The sequence below is a fragment of the Canis lupus genome, chromosome 10, assembly GCF_003254725.2.
Source record: "Canis lupus dingo isolate Sandy chromosome 10, ASM325472v2, whole genome shotgun sequence".
Lineage (NCBI taxonomy): Eukaryota > Metazoa > Chordata > Mammalia > Carnivora > Canidae > Canis > Canis lupus.
Window position 1 is genome coordinate 2,657,401 of NC_064252.1, and position 22,312 is coordinate 2,679,712.

General features: G+C 37.7%; 1 long non-coding RNA gene across 1 annotated transcript in view; it reads left to right on the forward strand.

The window, feature by feature from the left end:
• LOC118350072 (uncharacterized) overlaps positions 1-22,312 on the forward strand; it is a 59,354-nt gene that overhangs the window by 16,162 nt on the left and 20,880 nt on the right. The window lies entirely within an intron of this gene.

Sequence of the window (22,312 nt, forward strand, 5' to 3'; positions counted from 1 at the left end):
ATATAGTGCTTATTATTTCTAGGCATTCACTTAATCTTCACAACAATCCAGTGATGAAAAAACTGTAAATTTCCCTCACTTTATAGATGAGAAATGGAGTGACGAGATGGTTGATGAACTGGCCTGATGTCACACAACCCGTAAGTGATTCAAACCAGATTGCCCGGCGCTAGCAACCATGCTCTTGACTCCTCACTGCCCTGTTTCTGAAGTGGTTGATGTGGCTTATACAGTAATATGAAGGCTAGAAGTCTGTGAGGCTTAGATATGAAGTGTGATGCACGGGGAAGGTTTGCACCTTGCATTATAGAAAATGAACCAGGATAATTAATGGAGATGCCAAGGGGAAGGGAGTTTTGAGTTTCTCATAATCCTTATCAATCTCTGCCTCTTCCAACCTATACCAAATGAATATACAATCCAAAGAAAAAGAATGTGCTTGCCATGAAATATATCATCAAAAGAATTTCTAGTATTCCATTCCAACAGACTGCTGCCTGAGGCCCTCCTTTATAGAAATTCCAGAGCCCCCTCTGTTTGTTTTATAACAGCTTCAAAGGTTACAGATGGTCTCATTGCTCTAAAAATAAATATCTTGTAGATCTTTGAAACTCGAAACCCAGCCATCTCTTGGTACACTCTTGATTAATGGATTCATGAAAGTCACATAAAAATCAGCTTCTAAAGGGTTAGCATCTTTGATTAATATTGAATTTAGGTACTTACCTATTTCTTCATTTGTATGACAAATTTTTAACTTCTGAGGAAAACTTCTAAAAACTTTTTGTGTTAGTTTCTTTGTGAAAAGTTCAAAGCTAAAGCAGGTAGTAGCAGCATTAGACTACAGTAATGAAAAAAATCCACATAATTAATCATTGCTTCAACAAACACACTGGCATTCATCCAAGAAAAGGGAAACTTTAGGAGAGAGTTTGATATCACAACTTATGTTTACCTTGATTAATAGCCTCTTTGGGAAACCCAAAGCAGAAAAGATTATTAGTGGAATGCTCTGACTCTTTCTTTGCCAGATGCAAATGACAGACTGAATTCTCCAGGTATGGAGATTGAATTTTCAGAGTGGGCTTTCTGGGTCCTGAGATTATTTGCTTTCACATGCCCAATTTTTTTATTCATGCATTATTTATGAACTTTCATATTTCACACAACTCTCAGGGACCCGGTAAGCCTCCAACTCATTGATTGATTCCATATCATGTCAAATATTACAACTACTATGTCTGCTTCATAATTCTAAATAAAAATGTTCTCTTGTGCAATTTGCACTTGGAAATGTAGGATGATATTTTCAATTGTATAGAAAAGAGTGTGCTTATATGTACACACACACACACACACACACACACACACGTAGCCAACTTCTTACATGTTTTTGCAGTGGGTCCGAAGTCTGTGGAAAAGCAAAAGATAAACCAAGCAAGAGACTGGCCCTGTTTACTAGTATAAAGGTCATTTCTTTTCCTCATTAAGTATTACTAGCCTATCAAAGTGTGATAAAATTATTACTAATGATTCCTGGAGGAAAACTGATGAAAAGTCATCAGTTTTCCTCTAGCAATGAATAGCATGTAGTATATTAGCATTCATAAGAAAAGTAGCAGGCACTCATTAAATGAACTAATAATAAAGTTGAAAGTGGAAATATCCATAGGCCCATTCTACTGAAGTTGTAGATCTGGGTTAACCGGGACATTGAGATCTACACATCTGACAGGCTGTACCTGAAATCTTTTTTTTTCTATGAAGACCAAGTTGACAAGAAAGTCTTAGAATATATAGAAACTTAATAACTAAAAGAATTGCATTCACTGGGAGAAGATAATTGATAACAGCAACCCAAATGAAAAAATTATGTCCATGTTGAATATCCACCTCTAGATATCTGTAAATGTCATGACGAATGCATAGATGAAAATATCATAGTCAAGTTGTAAATATCATAAACAAATTATACATTGACAAGATTAATACAAAAGACTGATTAGGAAATATACGGAAAATATTAACTGATGAAGTTAAACTCATTTTAAAATACGGCATGCTACCAAGAATGGTTTCAGGAGAGCTTTGTTTTCCTTTTTAAATGATGATATTCAAACATGCTTATTAACCACCCTGGCAGGTTACAAAATTCAGGAGATTAAATGAAGAGAAGTTGTGCATTAGCGGTGATTTATTTTTTATTTTTTATTTTTGTAATCAGTGAATGTGAACATTTCTTAGCCACCAAAACTTCCTCTGGATTTCTGGATTACTAGAGGTCAAAACACTGACTCATATTTCACAACTCCTTTAGCTTTAATTCATAAATCTTAAATTTCTCTAATTGCTATTGGGTAAAGATAGCTGTAGAGAGCCATTTTCTTAATGATAGAAAAATTTCCTGATAAATTACATGTCAAAACTCTGTGAGAATTCTTGTATTATCATGGAAGATAGAGGTAGGGAATTTAAATAAATGTGTTCATGGAGAAGTAAAAAGATCTTCATGTATGCTCTAGACTTCAGGGATTGATGTTTTGAGGTAAAGCCATTCTTGAAAAGATAAGAGTACTTGAAATAAGCTGTATTTTATTTTTAAATCTCAAAACCAGAAGCTGCTTGCACAAAGACTCTACAGAGTCCTTGGTGAACAGACACAGTGAGAGGGAGTGGTATTTCTATGAGTGGTGCCATTGTGAAGTATCATCATGCCTCTTTGTCTAACATTTACTCAGTACTTAAGTAGCCACATAATTTGTTACTGCTTTGTGTGCAGAAGGTCTGATCTCATGAAATATGCGTAAAGAGAGGCAAATAGGTAACAGAAGAAAATACAGAGTTCTCCATTATCATTATCTGATATTATAAAAACCCTTTGATGTCTATAAAGAACTACATGGCTAGAAACCATCTCCTAGGGGAATAAAAGGCAACTGAGTCCATTGGAATTCTGTGAGAGCTTCAGGAATGCCCCTCAATTTGTACCCTTTATGTCTTCCACTATTCCTGGGTTTTGACCTGGTCGCTTTTATTCACTGCCACCGTCATGGGCCATTCTTGGTTTTACTCTTTCTGGTTTTCCAGCTTCTGTGGTTGAATTCCTCTTTCCTCAAAAACTCTCATTCCAGAATTTACTTCTTGGATGTCACTTTTTAATTCATCTTCACTCTTTGTTTTGACTTTTCCATGAGTTTAAAATGCAGCGGTATTGGTGACCACACGCTCCCTCCTCCCTGCCTGTTTCTGGGGAGTACACAAGGACTATGATTGTGGTGGAAGATGCGTTCCCATGTACTAGAGGGGATGACAGTTAAAGAAATATTTTCCAATATTTACAAAACATAAAGAGAAACACATAATCTTCCTCTTCATTGACAGATTCTCAAACAAGTTTCTCAGAAATATATTTATATTTTTCTCTAAGCAAGATTTGCTTCTTTTTTTTAAAAAAGAGAGAATGAGAGTGAGTGAGACAGCATCCAAGTGGGAGGAAAGGGCAGAGAGAGAGAGAGAGAGGGAGAAAGAAACCTAAGTAGGCTCCAAGCCCAGTGCAGAGCCCATTGGGGGGCTTGATTTTACAACCCTGAAATCATGACCTGAGCCAAAATCAAGAGTCAGTGGCATAACCTACCAGCCACCCAGGCATCCCAGGAGTTGCTTCTAAGAATTGTTAACGTAAGGTGCTTTGACAAAGTGATATGCTGACTTAAATGCGCACTAGGTGGAAAACTATTATAGGGCATAGGGAAAGAATAGTGTCAAACTTTCATTGATGTTAAAACCAGCCACAAAGGAAGTCCTTCCTTCATTTTTTGCTTATTTAAGGCAAAGTTTTGTTCTCCAATGAACAGATATTTACTAAGTTTCTATTAGGAAAAAAAAAAAAAGTTGTCCTAGATGCTTTACATTTGACAGGATGCTAAAAATGGTAAGATATGTTTTCCACCTTCAGGGAGCTTATTTTTTTTTTTTTTTTGGAGAGATAAGATATAGGCTAGGTGAATTATAAACCAGAAGTGAAATATAAGATTTAAATCATATGTAACTAGTATGAAATTTGGCATGCTATATTTCAGATTTATTATTTTGTAAGGGTAAGTAATATCTCCTTTTATCTTCTTTCACTTAGTCATAAAATTGTGCCACTAATTTTTTTTACTTTTGGGAGGGTGATGATTAAACTGCATATAAAGTGCTTATTATTAATTTTTGAAATCTGAGCTAGTGAGTTAGTTAACTCACTTTTCCAACTTGGAATTTTATGACTGCTTTATGTATAAGAATAACTAATACATAGGTATAAAATCAAGAACCATATATATTACATAGTTGTTTTAATAATATTTATTATGCCGTTTTTACCTTTATTGTGTAATTATAATAGGGAGATTTTAGACATTACTTATGACTATGGTTTCCAGGTAAGACTTAAGAAAGAGGTTCAGGAGTTGTGAACCAGAAACAAAAATCAAAGGAGAGCTATAGAACATGAGGGTTCCTGGTCAAGAAAATGATGTCATTGTAATCCACAAAGTTAAGAAGTCGAACAAGATTGTCAAGGTTCTTGGTGACAAATTGATTCTGTGACTCTAAGGGGGAGTGAAAGAAAGATTGAGATATATCAGCAGGTTACAAGGGGACTTCAAGGGAAAACTGACACTGATGCCATAGGAGGCATCTGCTGGTCCTGTTCATTTCACTGCACATCATTTTGTGCACCTGTCATGGATAGTAATAATGAAAATGAACTCATTTAGGAAATGATTCTCTTTCTCTCTGCATGGATATATCTCAAAACTATCCAAAGAGCAGTATCTTAAATAAGTCACTTAAAATTACAATGTCAAAGAGTATCTTATATGCCAAACAAGTTTGCCTTTTAATAAAACCAAAATGTTTACTAAACCAAGAATTGGTATAGCCATCTTATTTTTAGAGTACACATTGCTATATCCTTTTTTCCTTTTCTTTCTTAAAGAAAGTCAGGACATTTTAAAGTGACAGGTTAGAAGATGTTTTGATCTGTCCTCTTCCCCACTTTCCCAATTCCTAGGAAATATGAAAGACTTTTTATGTAGTAACACTAATATCTATTCATTTCCCCTTATGTCAAATGTATTCACAACTCTGCTGCACAAAACAGCATATAAATTACAAAGAAAATAGTGTGCTTTCTCATTTATATTCTTATCTTCAAATTCTGACTATCAGCCCAAGTTTAAATGTAGAATTTAAAACTGAACAGGACTATAAGATCACCTCATCCTAGGCTTCTTATTTTACAGATGAAGAAACAAGCTTGAGAGTGACCTGTCCAAGGTCACAGGCACTGTGAACAGAGCTCTGACTGAGGACTTTTGACTGTCAGCTTAATATTCTCTTTATATCACATAACCTCTTAGGCTAAACCATGGAAAGGAAAACTTCCCCAGAATGTCATGCAGAGCAGAGTTATTTTCTCAGTTATTTTTCTCTGGCCACAAACATATTTGTAATCTATATTAGAGGCCTAATATAAAACTGTGCTAGCAGAAATGTTAATATATTCCAAGACTTAAACATTGTTCTTCCTGCCAATATGCAAGAACATACCAACTACTTACTTAGAAAGGAAATTCTACATTTAATTATACAAAGGTGCCCTCATAATTGGCCCTCAGGAGGTCATGTGCCTTATAACACCATGGGGCATAATCATAGACCTCAGAGTTGGAAGAGGCCTCCAAGAGCATCTTATCCAAGTTCACATTTTTATATAAACAAAATGTGCCTCAGAGATGCTAAGTGCCAGGCAGAGGTAGAGCTGTGTTGACTTCTCCATCCTCTTGTTTAAATGTTCCCTTGTGAACAAGGACCCATATGTATGGGATAGCTATTCAAGGACAAGAGCACATATGGCCATGAAGCAAAACAGATTTTCTACCCACATGAGAATCAAACTAATTTCTAGTTCTCAGAAGCGGTGTTGAACTTTTAGTACGTCTTACCACAAGACATAGGTCCAAGTCCAAAACAGAATGGAGACTCAAGGAGGGTTCAAATAAGTCTTGGGGGGCAGCCTGGGTGGCTCAGCTGTTTAGGGCCGCCTTCAGCCCAGGGTGTGATCCTGGAGACCTGGGATCGAGTCCCACGTCAGGCTCCCTGCATGGAGCCTGCTTCTCCCTCTGCCTGGATCTCTGCCACTCTCTCTCTCTCTCTCTCTCTCTGTCTCTCATGAATAAATAAATAAAATCTTTAAAAAAAATAAGTCTTGGATATCAGCTTCTTTTAGGAGATGTTAGACATGTTTTGAGGTATGACAATAATATTTTGACAAAATGTGATAATTAAGAACACAGATACTAACTAACCTAGACCGTCTGGATTAAAATGCTGGTTCTGACACTTTCTAATGATGTGAACTAACTTTTCTGATTCAAAACAGGGATAAGGCTACTTAAATTTCATGGATTTGGTATGAGGATTCAATGCGTTAATATACACAAAGTACTCAGTGCTGTGCCTGGCGCGTAAGCATTCAACAAACGTTAGTTATTACTATTATTGATGCCATGGAAAGTAATCAAGCACTCTCCTAAGATATCTGCTGGGAAGATAGTGTGACTTAGTAGCAAGGAGGTTGAATTTAGTTCCTGAAGTTTTCAAGTTTAGCTCCATGACTTACTAGCTATGTGTTGGGCAAGCCATTCACTTCTCTGAGATTCTATCCCTCTGCTGAACATGTGGTAATACAGTTGTTTTTTTTTTTCTGTTCACCTCTTGTGTGTAGTTGTAAAACTCAAGTGAATGAATGAATGTGAATATGCTTTCTGAAGGGTAAAGGTATTGACAAATGGCCACTATTATTTTTATTCTTTTTTGCTATCTGTGTGTTGACTGATACAACATGACTGGACAAAAGTTCTAACTCAGTGTGAGAATTTAAGGATCCTACACATCCAAAATTTCCTTATAGACTCACAACAGCCGAAAGTGGGCGATGGAGGCCTGGTTAATTAGCAAGACTTATTAAATGCTTACTCTCAATAGAACACTCTGGACAAAGAAAATACACATAAGTTCTAAGGTCTCTCATTAAAGCAAAAGCTTTATTTAAAGGTGGTATTCAGAGCACCTGGCTGGCACAGTCAGTAGAGCATGCAACTTTTGATCTCAGGGCTGTGAGTTCAAGCCCCACATTGGGTGTGGAGCCTACTTAAAATCAAAACTAAAAAAATTCTTAAAAAAGTGGTTTTCAAGCATGTTCCATGATAAAGGACACCAGCTTTTACTGCAATTTCTAAGTATGAGGCTGTAAAACATAGCCTCCGAGATAGCTGCCACTGCCATCACTTCTTTCTCTCCCTGTTCATGCTTTCTGCTTTATGCATCATGAGATGGTGTTCAGTTCCCCTCTGCTTGAATGTGGACTGGCCTTACTGACTTTCTGGACCAAGAGAATGTAGCAGAAGTTACTGGTACTTTTGCAGCTCACTCGTAAGAAGGCTTTCAGCTTCTGCATGGACCTCTTGGAACACTCGCTCTTGGGGCACCCCCTCTCAGAGCCCGTGTGCAGAGGTCAACTGCAGGAGCGGTCATTGACTGCTCTAGCTGACCTCACGCTAGTAGCCAGCAGCAGCTGCCAGGCCTATGAAGGAGCATCGTGTATGTCCAGCTCAGTCAAGCTTGCACATGACTTCAGCCCCAGCTGCCATCTGGTTGCAACTACATGAGAGATTACAAGTGAGAACTGCCCCAGATGAGCCTAGACAACATGCAGAACCTGGGAAAGGGCAATAAATTACTGTTTGAAGCCACTAAGTTTTAGGGTTGCTTCCTTTCCAGCAATAGATAGTTGAAACATGCACTACTTTCTTTGGAGGGAATTTGTGAATTGTTAACATTGGCAAGAAGTGGTTAATAAAAGTCTTTGTGTGCACATTTCAAGTTTGATTTACCTGGTACCTAAAAAGCATCTGGAATAGGAAATGTTTCACTCTCGCTTAAAATAATGATAAAAACAATTACTATCATGTGTATGTCAGTCACTCACTGAACATATGCTTTTCTCAGAGCTGGGGTTTAAACCAGATTTATGTAAAAATCCCCACTTCTTATTATATCACAGAGCCCGCTATAAATTTTATCTCCTTCAGACTATGAGGAATTTTATACTTTCTAAGTAGGAAGCTCTAAACCCTATCAGAAAGCAGTGCAGTATACACTGGATTTTTTTTTTTTTTTGGCAGTTGGCATAGAATCTGATACAAATGGGTGCTTAATAAATGGCTGTTAACCTAAATATTTATTACTCAACTGGTTTTTCTCTAAAGGTATCACGTACCACTTTACTTCGAGACTTTGGACAATTTGAGGCCTTTTCTTCTTCATAGCTTTGTCATCAAAATTTCATTGCCACACTCACAATTCAAATTCAACTTAAAAGTGAGCAGTATTCCTACTGTCCTCCTTCAAATATTTTCATGATCATATAGCCTGCAAGAGCCCCACTTCCTTTCCGGCCTATTCAGGAGCCATATTGTTCCTTGTTCGCTCTGCTTTGGCCACACTGGTCTCCCTGCTATTCCACTCAATCACTAGGCATGCTTCTGTCTCCAAGCCTCTGTGGGAGAGGTTCTCTTTGCTCCCTTCAGGTTTCTGCTCAGGTGTTATATTATCAGTGAAGTCTTTTCTAACCACCTTTTTAAAATCCCCTCACCCCCTGCTTTATTTTTCCTCCTTGTATCAAAGTACATGTTTGCTCTTTAATCCCTTTATTAGAGTGTAATCTCATGGGTAGAGACTTGGTTTTAGTCTCTGTTATATTTTCAGCATCAAAAACAGTGCCCGTATAGCAGGGGCTGAATGAGTGGATGCTCTCGAATGAATGGTTATCTATGACCCAGTAGTTGGACCCCCAAAATGCCAACACCAGGACAGTCTTCCCATTGTATTTTAGGCAAGAGGCAACGAGTCACATTTTGGACTTCTGCTGTAAAAAAGCCAAAGCTGAAAGTGTTGAGAATTTTTTTAGTGGCATATTCTAGAAAAACAAAACAAAACAAAATCATCAGGTTGATGTTGGCTGACACAAAGTGGTTGCAAAGATCTTTGCTGATGGGTTGGCCAGGAGCTCTGGAGCCCCACATCTCCCTTGTGAGGAGTACTGAAACAGGTAAGAGAGGAAACTCAAATCAGGGGACCAGACTAAAGTCAAAATCAGCTGCAACCAATAACAGTTAATACTTTGTGTAATGAGGCTAAATCCTACTCAGGTTTTTGTGTGGGACTTTGGCTTCATAAACACTATGTGTGTTTAAAAAATATTTCACAGCTGTTTTAATGAAGGACTGATTTTTATAAAAATAATTCAAACCTATGCTTCTTACAAGCAACTGTGTTTATAGCTATGCCTGATTATTTGAATCAAGCTACTACACAAAGACACCACTGCTTCTTAAAAGAAGAATCTAAAATAGAAGAGAAAATTCTCCTAGAGTAAAAATGCTCTGTATATAGAGTTAGAAATATCAATAAACCCATAAAGCGAAAGAAAATTAAAGCCTGGATCTCTGTGCATGGCAGTGAGGCGGCAACAGAAGCTGCTCACCTGGCTTTCCCAGAATCAGTCCATTTTTTAAGTCGTAAGTATCATATTTTGGGAGAATGCTTGTTGCTATAATGTTAGGACCCCAGGCAGAGATTAACTTTGTTAAGATGACATTACCTGGGTTTTCTAGCCCTGGGCTTTGGAACCTTGATTGTAATTGAGAGAACTCAGCCTTACGCTGCTCAGGTCTGCCTCTCTCTGTGTTCTGCATTTGAGTCTCTAATTACTAAGTTAGTCTTGAAGTTTAGGGGCGCCTGGGTGGCTCAGTCAATTAAACATGCCACTCTTCATTTCGGCTCAGGTCATGATCTCATGGGTCTTGAGATGAAGCTCTGCATCTGGCTCTGCGCTCCATGGGGAGTCTGCTTGAGGACTCTCTCTCCCTTTCTCTCTGCCCCTCCCGCTTGTGCTCACTCTCTCTCTCTCTCAAATAAATAAATGAATCTTAAGAAAAAAGTTTTAAAGTTCAACCAAAATACTCACAAATTGGGCTCTAAGGAGATAGTTTTCTTAAATATGGTCTACAAAATGCTGACCACTTCACTTCACTGGTCTAGAAACCTGGTGTGGTAGTGAAGAGTATGGATTTTGTAGAGAGTGATCTGGATTTCTACACTAGCTCTGCCACTTGAGTGAGTTACTTTACCTCTCAGCTCCTCAGTTCCCTCATCAGCAAAATTGGGGCATAAATATCTTCCTCAAAAGGGATTTTGTGTGGATTAAATGAGATAATATATGATGATTGCTTAGTTCATTGCTTGGCATGGATCACTCAACATACAGTAAAAAAAGGTGGGAGGAGGGAGTTTCCTGGAGTGGATGCAGTCTTTTTTTTTTTTTTTCCCTAATTGAAATGTACTTGGCATATAATGTTATATTAGTTTCAACAACATAGTGATTAAACAATTCCGTATATTATGCTGTGCCTACCATGGAAGGTATAGTCATCATCTGTTGCCTTAGGACGTTATTACCCCATATTGACTGTATTCCCTATGACATGCTGTTCATGGATGCTGACCTTGTGATGACCTTTCCTGACTGTTGTAAAAAGTTACCTCTGTCATAATGTGCTTCTTTCTAGGCAATCACTAGCCTTTTCTCTAGCGGTGATAACTTAGGGATTTTATTGTTTCCTTACTTCATGGTCAGTTTGCTTCACCTGGACAGGTGGTCGAGCCTGTAATAGTGTCTTTGTATGGAGTTCCTTGCTCTGCCCTCCCCTCATCTGGTTTATTTGCTTCCGTCTGTAAACGTTGTCAATTCAGGAGGCTATGTCTAATTGACAGAGAGGGCGATTTAATATACCAACTCTGTTTTGCTTGCCTCTAATTTTTAAAATCCCATGTGAACTCTGGGAAATGAACTAGGGGTGGTAGAAGGGGAGGAGGGCGGGTGGTGGGAGTGAATGGGTGACGGGCACTGGGGGTTATTGTGTATGTTGGTAAATTGAACACCAATAAAAAAACAAATAAAATCCCATGTGAATTTAATTCTGTGGGTCTAATTTTGTGCTTTTTGGGCATAATAATTTATAGTTGCTGTCATTTATCATTCCCTCACTTGGCAGGCACAGTGCTCAGCATACAGAGATAACCTAATATTATTAACGATATTTAAACCTATAAGGGGCTAACAAATGCTCCCCAAGAAACCAGAGCCAAACCTCAAATGTAATATGGCAAATCCTAGCACCTATCCACCAGAATGCAGAGGCAAATGTATTTAGGAAATTCACTTTGGGTTATGGATAATGAGAATTCTAGTAAGATATGGGACTGCAGAGATGTGAAGGAAGCATGTGATCCACTCAGCGCCCGTGAAAAGTACCTTATGTCATTAGGGGGACAAAACAAAGCTCCCACACAAAGAGTAAGCTGGAAGTAAATTGAACATTCTAAATTATTAAAAGGACTTGACGGGGAGAGTTTGATCCTGGCTAAGCTTTCAGAATATGCAAACAAACAAAACCAGATAAGAAGGTGTAAATGACCTAGTCAATCAAATATCAGATAGCATCACTAAATGAACCGAGCTGATCATCCCTCAGAGAACCTCTGAGTTCCAGGGAAAGGTTGGTGAGAATTTTATGCATGCCTAGCACACAGTCACTTACATAGACCCACACTTAACTGGGCTAATAATTTCATTCTACCTGACAGATAACAAGGAAAACCTTTAAAAAAAAAAAAAAGAGTCATTATTGTAAAAACTGCTAACAATAATATTGAAAAACAAGAGTGAGGCAAGATTTGGAGCAGAAACTTGAGATGTCAGTGTAGGGGAGCCTTATCCTTTGAATCATAATGGAAAGAAAAATGAAAACCAGGTTATAGAGATACAGAGAATGAACACTTGTGTCAATACCATTACATTGAACTCTGTTATCTTTTGTAGCAAATGCACTAAGAATGCTGCAACTTGAGAAATTTGTGATAATCAAGAGATTGATTCATTAATTCACCGTGAACTTGCTGTGTGCCCAGCAATGTAATAGGCATAGAGATAAACAGAGGTCCTTGCTTTTAAAGGAACTCCTAGTTTATTTGAGAAAGCAATATAAACAGATAAATTATAATACAGTGCTGTAAGTGCTGTGCTATATATAAGAAAAGTGAAGAGAGGTCCCGTAAGGTTTGGAAGGAACTTCTGAATTTTGAAAAAATCAGAATAATTTTTTAGAAGAGTTTTAGCTCGAGTACTTTGTTATTTGGAATATATAATAATTCCTCTTTATCCATGTCCTAACTAGCTAAGTAAAAGCTTGCAGTATTTGAATGCAATACTCCTCTTCCGGTCCTTTGGGCTGGGAGTGGGGGGAGGGGAGGAAAGAGGGAATGAGGTCTTTTCATTTCTGCACAGAACAAAGAATTAATTGGCCGGTGATAGAATCAGGGGTTGGAAAGACAGTTCATGTAGGTTGAACTCCTATCCCACACAGAAATGTCCTCTTTAACATACTGACACATGTCTCTCTGGTTCTTTCTGAACAAATCTAGGGGCAAGCAGTCCCTCATTGCTACTCAGCTCCTGTAGAAGGATTATCCTGAGCAGAGTCCATTGTCTGGTCATTTCCTTGTTGCTACTAATTCCATCCTCTAGAAAAATGATAGTAAACACTATATATCACCCACAGGATACCCTTACAGTAGAAGAATGCCTCTACCCAGGCTTTCTCTTAGAAAGACAGACTTCCTTGTTTCTTCCAAATATTTCTTTCAGATTCCACATCCAGGTAAAACTTGAGTTTTCTGTAGTCTCTCAAACCCTTGAAGCTAGCTAGGTACATGGTGCTTACTCACTGTGCAGAAAATATCTACACTTGTTGTCTTTGCCTGATTGACTTCTCTTCTCCTAGAAGTCTTATCCCTTGTTGCTTCTTCCTTGACTCTCCACTAGAACTGGGTACCCCTTCTTAGTGTTCATTTCCTTCCTTGTGTAGATCTCTTAGATACTTTGACTTTAAGCTGCAACACACAACTTTAATAGATTTGATTGACTAAATACCAAAGTCTTTTTTTCTAAGCAAATTGTGCTTAAAGAACTTCAGATTAGAGCAGATCATGAGGTTCATCAGATTCTTCACCACCTAAAACCTAATGGTTGTTAACATTAGACGATAAGGAAGTACCTGCTTAATACCCACTCACTAGTGTCAGAGGACAAAACACAAAGGACAGTACATTTGTCTACAAAGAGTACTGTTGAGCTGTCTTAAGATGTGGCCTGGCTAATGTTTCCATCCTGGCAGTCACAGGGGAAGAAGACAAAGTGTCCAGAGAAAGAAACAATAGCTGGACATGCCTCTTGTCCATTTATTAATTTACCTTTTTGTAGGCTTGGGTGCAAGAGGAAAATATACCAAATATACCATATTTGAAAGCTGTATTCCTGGAAAATATGGTCCCCAGATGTCATAGAATCTGGCCAACTCTGTGCAAGAGTTCTTCATCTTGGGGGAAGGGCAGATTCCTTTTTTGAGAGGAGAGTGTAGAGGATAGAACTCTATTTTAATCACCTGCTTAACTGTCTTCCTCCCTGACACACATTGAGTTTCTCCAGGTATTTGAACCCTGAGCATTTTGAAGAAAAATGCTTTGTATCTTCAAAGAGCTAGTACAGTAGTAGTATTTGGCAGAAACACAGTGATATTTGATAAATGAAATGCCCTCTCATCGTCTTCTAGTCTGTTAAAGTCACTGTGAGTATGTTGCATCTGGAATTAAGTAAAACACCTCATGGGGAACATACTCCACAATGGGACCCCCCCCCCCCACTACCACCACCACACACAGTGGCTTCCAGGTCTGGTTTCTCTGACTCCCTGTGAGAATTTGTTATTTCTGTACTCAGGACCTAGTCTAGCTCTGACCAGCAATTTATCATTGAGTATTTTATTGTTTTGAATGGACATTGAAATGGAGACACAGCCCTATGCCAGTAGACTCCACAATCATCTCCTCCATCAAACTTTCTTCTCTTCTATAAATACTTCAAAATGTGTATTTAATAGAAGTATTTTATAAACTTTACAGTGTCCTATAATGACTTAGTGTTTTTTTTAATGATTTTTAAAATACTAAACAGCTATTGCTTATCATCTATCATAGTTCATTTATCCCATCAACAATTCTCGAATGACAGAGATATATTTGACGTACAAGATTAGAAGAAAATACCTGGCATAGAATTTGACACATGGTATTTAATAAATATTGCTTTATATTATATATTCAATCTTCATAATTCTATTACAGACAACCAAATGGAAACTCAAACGAATTTAGGTAATAAAGTTGGATACATTTAGAGACAGGATATGTGAGATATGGCTCTGGTTTCAGTGCTTATTCCATTATATAACAATTACCATTTCCCTTGAAATGAATTAAATAGCAGGCTAGTGGGCCTTGAGTGCTAGGCTAAGGGGGCTTGGATTTTATTTAATATTCATTGTTTCATTCATGTCGGACTCCCCGCTGATGATCTAAAACAGTGTTTCCTATTTTTGCTTGAACTTAAGATGCACTGAAGATCTGATAAAAGTACCAATCAGCAGACTCTGCCTTGTAGCTTAGGTTTGACATGGAATTCTTTATGCATAATGGGCTTTCCCTAATAAACTTTCATTTTGCAAATCTGGAAAACTTGGCAATCTTGAGCAAAGAAATCTTGAGCAAAGATTTTCTTGCTCATTATGATCTTGTCACCATTTTTCTTGACTAGATTTACGTATCATCAGATGTTACCAAAAGGAAGCATATTGTTGAACAAACAGATCTTCTATGAAAGTCCACAGAAGGGGTCTGATTGCCAGTGGGTTCTGGATGCCTTGTGTTACCTGCAGCAGATAAGACTGCCTGTGTTGTAAACACTCTAGGCCTCTTGATTGGAGGGATGACTGTGGTCGCTGCGGCTCACAGTGAATCTCACAGGGAATTCTCTTTGAAGTACCAGCTTTGGAAAAGTCTCCACCGGCAAGTGCACTTGATGATGTCTGACACAGGAGATGAGGTATTGATGATGACACATCACAAGCTCATTTTTAAAAGGGCACTTCTAAAGAGCTCTTCACAAAAAGATAATTCTCCCTGCAGTTGGGAAAAATGCAGAATAAGCAGATGTTCCTCTTTGAAGAATCTGATTATTCTAATACATTGGTGTAAAATAACACTGTGTTTAATGTGCAAGAAATCTCTTGGGTTGGGGGATATTATATGTTTAAATGAGGGGGCAGCAATAGAACATGTCTGAAATTTTCTGTGTTTTGTTCAGCAGAGCCTGGGATGAGTAGAGGAAATTACATTTGCCGTTTGGCCAGTGTCAAAGAAAACAATTTTTATAACACTTGTTAAGATCATAAGGTGGGCATTATTCAAGATCTAGCCACTGGATGGCTCAGTTGGTTAAGTGCTTTCGGCTCAGATCATGATCCTAGCGTCCTGGGATCAAGTTCTGCGTTGGCTCCCTACTCAGTGGGGAGTCTGCTTCTCCCTCTACCTCTCCTCCCTCCTCATGCTCTCTTTTTCTCTCTTGCACACTCTCTCTTTCAGGTAAATAAATACAATCTTTAAAAAAAGATTATGTCAATAGGCTAGGGACCACTGCAATGGAATTTTGCAGTGGGGGAGAAGGGTTGGGCTCAACTCTAAACCTAGCTTGTGCAAGTGGGAGTTTTTAACCAAGGAGCTGGGTGAGAGTCAGAGGTGAAAGTATCAAGAGGAAACATCAAGGATAGAAGGAGATCCTGGCTAAACCAACATAACAGCATTTATGCTAAAGAAAGGCCAAAGTGACCAGAAGTTACCTGGGGGGTGATGGAGGATGAGGAACCTAATTAGATAGGAGGGTAAATGGGGAAATGGTTCTTTAAACTGACTAAGCAGCGTTCTTGCTAAAACTAGATTCTACAAAGAAGTATACAGATGTGCCTAGGAGAAGGTTCAGGAGCTGGACTAAAGTTTGGTTAAGCAAAGAATCTCTGTCACTAGCATTCTTGAAAAGAGCAAAGAGTCTTTTTTACCTTCTGCATGAATTCTTCCTTGAATTCTTTGAATTCCTCCTTAAATGCTATGGCTTATGGGGCTACTGGCACCAGAAGCCAATTCCAGAAAGTTAGTGGGATCCATGTATGATGTGCAGGAAAGGATTAATGTTTTTCTCTGCTGGTCTCAAGCCAAATCCTGCAGTTCCGGAGTGGTATGGCCAGAAGATTTTTGACGTGAAAAATGAAGAGATAGTGTCTTCCTGGCTTTAGAAGCTGCAGAACTTTCAAATTCATGAGTTGGAGGCAAGTAGCTTCTCCTTGAAGAGAAAAATTTATTGTTCTCATGGAAATAAAATGATCTCCTACTTAGAGTCAGAATTTGGCATTGCGTTTAGAAACTCAGAGAATCAACCAAGAAGCATGCCTGCATGTTTCAGGTATAAATACCTGTATAGACACAAATGTGTTTTTAAATTAGTTGTTTCCCAATTACATATTTTTAAAATCCATAATATTTTGTCTCCTTTCAACAAATTTCTTTGCTTCTAGCCTTTCCTGTATTTAAGAACATTTCTAGAAGCAGGAAAACCCCAATCAGGGAGGAATTAGTCAATCTTAGAGAGGTCACTATTATGGAATCCAAGTAGTCTTGGATGTCCAGGCTACTTGTTCCTTGAATCGACCCACCCCAGAATTGGGTATAAACACGAACTCTTCCTATGTGGAAAGTGACAGGAGACAAAGAGTAACATGAGAGTTCAAGCACTCTTTTATTTCTGAATCCACATGTTTTTGCTTCACCAAAAACATTGTAAACTTCCTATTTTTCATTTTTTTTTGCATACAGTTGATATTATAGCCTACATAACGTTTTGAGATTGAGACATTATCTTTGCATGTTTTCTCCATCTTTGCATATCCCAGTGCGGAGTAAGAAACATAACTGCTACTTAATAAACATTGAAAAATGGTTAATTCTGGGGAAACTATTTATTTTTGGATCATGCACAGCTAAAGAAGGATGCAAAACCTAAATTGGATTCACTAGCACCAGAACACATTATCTTTTGCTGCTGTCGTATCTGAGGGGTAAAATGATCCCTCGGAGTTTTCTATTATCAGACAGATTCCTCAAATAGTTTATATTTGTAGAGATCAAAAAGACTCTATAGATCTCTGAAAAGGCATCACCCAAATAGTCAGCGATTTCTTCTTCTGTGGATGGAGTCATACATAATGAATGTTCTCTGATGGCTGCAGGAGTTGTGCAGCTATAATTAATGTTATAGAACCCAGTGGAGTTCATTTAATCAAGTCTGTAATGGTGGTATTGACTGTAAAATCTAATGAAGTGATACTAAACATAGTTGATTTGAGATTGGAGTGGGAGTGTTCAAAGACATGTTTGATGCCATTTGTAGCCTAAAATATTGTTAAGGACGAAAGCACAAAGAGTTAGGACAGTGGAGAACCTCCTTGTTTTCGTTTTGAAAGTCATTTCTACTATTTTTGATTTGGGCAAATCCAAAAAGCCACCACCATTCAAAACCTGTTTGCTCTCACTGTAAACAGGGAGATCTCAAGCCTTGAAGAATTAAAAACACACTTGCATCTTCAGGGGCTCACCTGAGATTTGAAAAACCAGCTCTTATAAAATATGTCTGCTATTACTGGACATTTAGTCGTAAAATGAAAATAAATGACTGGATACTGTTAATGCGAAGGCTAAGAGTCGAGATGAGTTGCATGCATCATGTTGAGAGGAGAGGAAAAGGAAATGATCAAGAGGAATTTAACAGAAGACTTAGGAAACATGCAGAAATTTCTCCAGCAGCAAGATAAAGTGCAAAACAAAAATGTTTTAAAAAGGCAGCATGTGCATGCTGTAGATGTAATGGGAAAAAATATTTGGTGTATTAGTTCAGGAGTCAAGATGAAAGTCTTCTGTCTTGTAGGAGTGCCTGTTTGAACTTTTAAGAGTAAATGACCTTGGCAGAAATTATGAACAATAAACTCGATCTCTGTGGAAAGAAAATGCTGAGACTAAAATCAACATAATAGAATGAGAGGCATGGGAAAATGACTCAATACATTGAAATATAAAGCAGTTATCTGCAAATATTAGTATATGAAAGAGCTGAAAGTTTCATTGAAGGAGAGAAGAAATTTGGGAGGTAGTATCAGTACGGAATGTAACAGCTTATTTCCACGTTATTAAAGGATCCTCATAACCTTCACATCCAAGTCCATTAATATAAATAAAATCGCACAAGCGTTTGCAGAGGCTACAAAAGGGCAAAGGAGGAATAAAGAGCTTGGACACAAGATGTCTCCATCTTCTCAAGACAAAATTTCTCTGGTAAAAAAAAAAAAAAGAAAAGAAAAAAAAAGCTTTCTTCATTTAGAATATCCTGAATTAAAATCAAGATACAGGTACGTCTGATTGTTCTTGGAAATAGCCAAATATCCAAAATCAACCATCCTGGTCTTATTTATATTTATATCGGGAAAGATCATATTTTTTAAAGTAAAAGTAAAATCTTACCCCTTGATTAGATGGTCAGTATGTGTTCACATCGCTGAGCCAGACAGAGCTGACCTGGGGCATCAGAAGCAATAGCAAACGCATCCTTAGGAAATTTCTTGGGATTGCCTTATTCCCTCTCTCTGTCTCTGTCTGTCTGTCTGTTTCTCTCCCTCCCTCCCCTCTCTTCCCTTTCTCTTTCTTTCTTTCTTTCTTTCTTTCTTTCTTTCTTTCTTTCTTTCTTTCTTTCTTTCTTTCTTCTTTCTTTCTTTCTTTCTTTCTTTCTTTCTTTCTTTCTTTCTTTCTTTCTTTCTTTCTTATCTCCCTTTCTCTCTCTTTCTTTCCTTCGTTCTTTCTTTTTCTTTCTACCTTCTTATTTTTTTAAGGATTGTCAGATAAAATACAGGACATCCAGTTAAACTCCAAATAACAAAAAATTTTGGAATATAAGTACATCACATGCAATATTTGGGACATACACTACAAAACCATTTGGCTATCCCTCTGAAATTCAAATTCAAGTGCATTTTTTCCAAATTGTTATTGTGGAAAGTGCATATAACATAAGCCTTACCGGGATCCCTGGGTGGCGCAGCGGTTTGGCGCCTGCCTTTGGCCCGGGGCGCGATCCTGGAGACCCGGGATTGAATCCCACGTCGGGCTCCCGGTGCATGGAGCCTGCTTCTCCCTCTGCCTGTGTATCAGCCTCTCTCCTCTCTCTGTGTGACAATCATAAATAAATAAAAAAAAATTAAAAAACAAAAAAAAACAAAAAAAACCCATAAGCCTTACCATCTTAACTACTTTTAAATGTAGATTCAGTGCTATTAAGCATATTTGTACTGTTGTGCAACCTTCACCATCCATCTCCAGAGCTCTTATCATCTTGCGAACCTGAAACTCTTTACCCATTAAACAAAGAACTCTTTATTCCTTCCCTTCCCCCTAGCCCTGATGACCACTTTCTGTTAGACCCATTCTAACTTTCTGTTCCTTTGATTTTGACCACTTTAAGTACCTCATATACATGTAATCATACAGTATTTGTGTTTTTGTGACTGGATTGTTTCATTTAGCATAATGTCCTTAAGATTCATCTACAGTGTAGCATATGCTGGAATTTCTTTTCAAGGCTGAATAATATTCCATTGCGTGTATGTAGGCCTTGCTGTTTATCGATTCATCCATTGATGAATACTTGTGTTACTTCCACATTTTAGCTATCTTGAATAATGCTGCTATGAACATGGGTGTACAAACATTTCTTCAAAAATCTGTTTTTGGTCTGCCTGGGTGGCTCGGCAGTTGGGCATCTGCCTTTGGCTCAGAGTGTGACCCTGGAAACCCAGGATCGAGTTCCACGTCCGGTTCCCTGCATGGAGCCTGCTTCTCTCTCTGCCTGTGTCTCTGCCTCTGTCTCTCTTTGTCTCTCATGAATAAATAAATAAAATCTTTAAAAACAAAACAAAACAAAACAAAACTCTGCTTTTATTTCTGTTTGGTGTATACCAAGAAGCGGAATTACTAGATTATGTTGTTTATAATTAAATTTGTTTAAATTTAACATTTTTTATTTTTTATTTTATTTTTTTAAATTTAACATTTTTTAAAAAGTAGGATTCATGCCCAGCATGGAGCCCAATATGAGGCTTGAAATCAAGACCCTGAGATCAAGACCTGAGCTGAGATCAAGAGTTGGATGCTAAACCAACTGAACCACTGAGACACCCCAGCTTAAATTTAAATTTTTAAACAGTTTTTAATTTTTTTAAAAGATTTTAATTTTTTAATTGTTTGAGGAATCACCTCTCAATACTATTACCCACTGTGGTTATAACATTTTATATTCCCACCAATAGTGTACAAGGGTTCCAATCTCTCTACATCCTTATCAATACTTGTTATTTTCTGTTTTTTTTTTTTTTTTTTTTTTATAATGGCCATCCTAATGGGTATCTTTATTTCTTCTACTTGACTCATTGTTTTGGTTAGAACTATTCAAGTTCTATGTTGAATATAAGTAGTGAAAGGAAAGCATCTTTGCCTTATTCTTGATCTCAGAGAAAAAGTTTCTGTCTCTTATTGTTGAGTATGATGTTCACTGTGAGTTTTTAATGTCTTTTAGTATTTTGAGGTAGTTTCCTTCTATTCCTAGTTTGCCAAGTGTTTTTATCATGAAAATGTGTTGGATTTTGTCAATTTTTTTCTGCATTAATTGATATAATCAATGTTTATTTTCCTTTCATCTTATTAGTGTGATATATCACGTTGATTGATTTTTTATATGTTGAACCATCCTTGGCCTTATTATCTCATTGTGTAATGTCTTTTCTTTGCATTTTTAATATGTTTGCTTGCTTTTATTTATGTGGCATCAAAGTCACTCTGAAGACAAAACATTGCCTATTACCTGTGGTGGGAGGAACACTGAATGCTAACTTGCACTCGGCTTTGGCACGAAGTTAAGTATCTATTAGCTTTGAGCAATGAACAAATACAAAAAATAATTTGGGGAGGAGTTAATCTTTAATTTTATTGATCTTTTATATTTTATTTGAAATTTTATCTATTTTACATTTGAAACTTGTAATTTTTTATTTTTTGCATTCTACTTATTTTTCACCTTTTTTTTTATCTTATCTTCCTTTAGCTCTTTTACCATTGCATCTCCTAATACTTTTGCTACAATGAAAATATTTTTTCTACCTCATTCTTAGTCTTTCATATATTTTATGGATTTCTGATTTGCTTTTATAATAGCCAGCAAGAAGCACAGTTGGCAGAGGCAACAGAAGGCAAACTTTCCCCGTAAATCAGAAGGATCAGATCCTTTTCCCTCAGTGGAAGCTTCACATGCCTCCTATGTTTCTCCCAGACTTTTCAAGCATGGCTATTCAAAAAGCCTCATCCCAGAAGACTGGGGAGACTCATGGCCTACTTCTTCGCAGGGTTGTAATTCTTGTGCAGGTCATATAATCAACATTTTACACTAGTCTCACCTTATGTGATTATTTGCTGGTTTAAAATTTCTGGATTCCTCCTTTTTGATTCATCTCACTGGATGTGAATGTGTGTACACACACACACACACACACACACACACACACACACAGTCAGATTTACTGTCCTCAGAAGGCACCACTTCTCTTGCGTCCCTCTCAAGCACTGGCTGTTTTTCTCCTACAGTCCTTAAAGAATTGGACCCGGATGTGAGAAAGGCATTTCCTTGCACTCTTCTCTTTCTCTTTCCTAACTCCACTTTGATGTTCATGCCATCAGATTACATTAACCACTATTCCTTCTTCGCTGTCATTTACCGACCCTGGTGTCAGTTTCCCTCATATCTAGATGATTTTTGCCCCTGGCTTACTGTCACTCTCTCTAATGTAATCATTGTCTTAATTCTTTATTGCAGTACCAGTTACATAATTGTGAGCTCAATAGAAAATGAAAATATGAGTCTCTGTACAAAGATTGCTAAGAATTTCAAGGCAGCAATAGCAGAGCATTAAGCCAAATGCAGAGTTCTTCAGAGCATAGGTCTGCCTGTGTGATTGCACTGGTCACACAGCCATGAAGCCTTGCCTGGTTGGGAACTCTTATCCACCTTCCCTCTCATTGTAATGGATGAAGGAGCTTGTGACATTTCTCTGTGAATGAAGAGTGTTAGAGTAAATGCTTCCAGCCTCTTCATCTATATTTGGGCTTT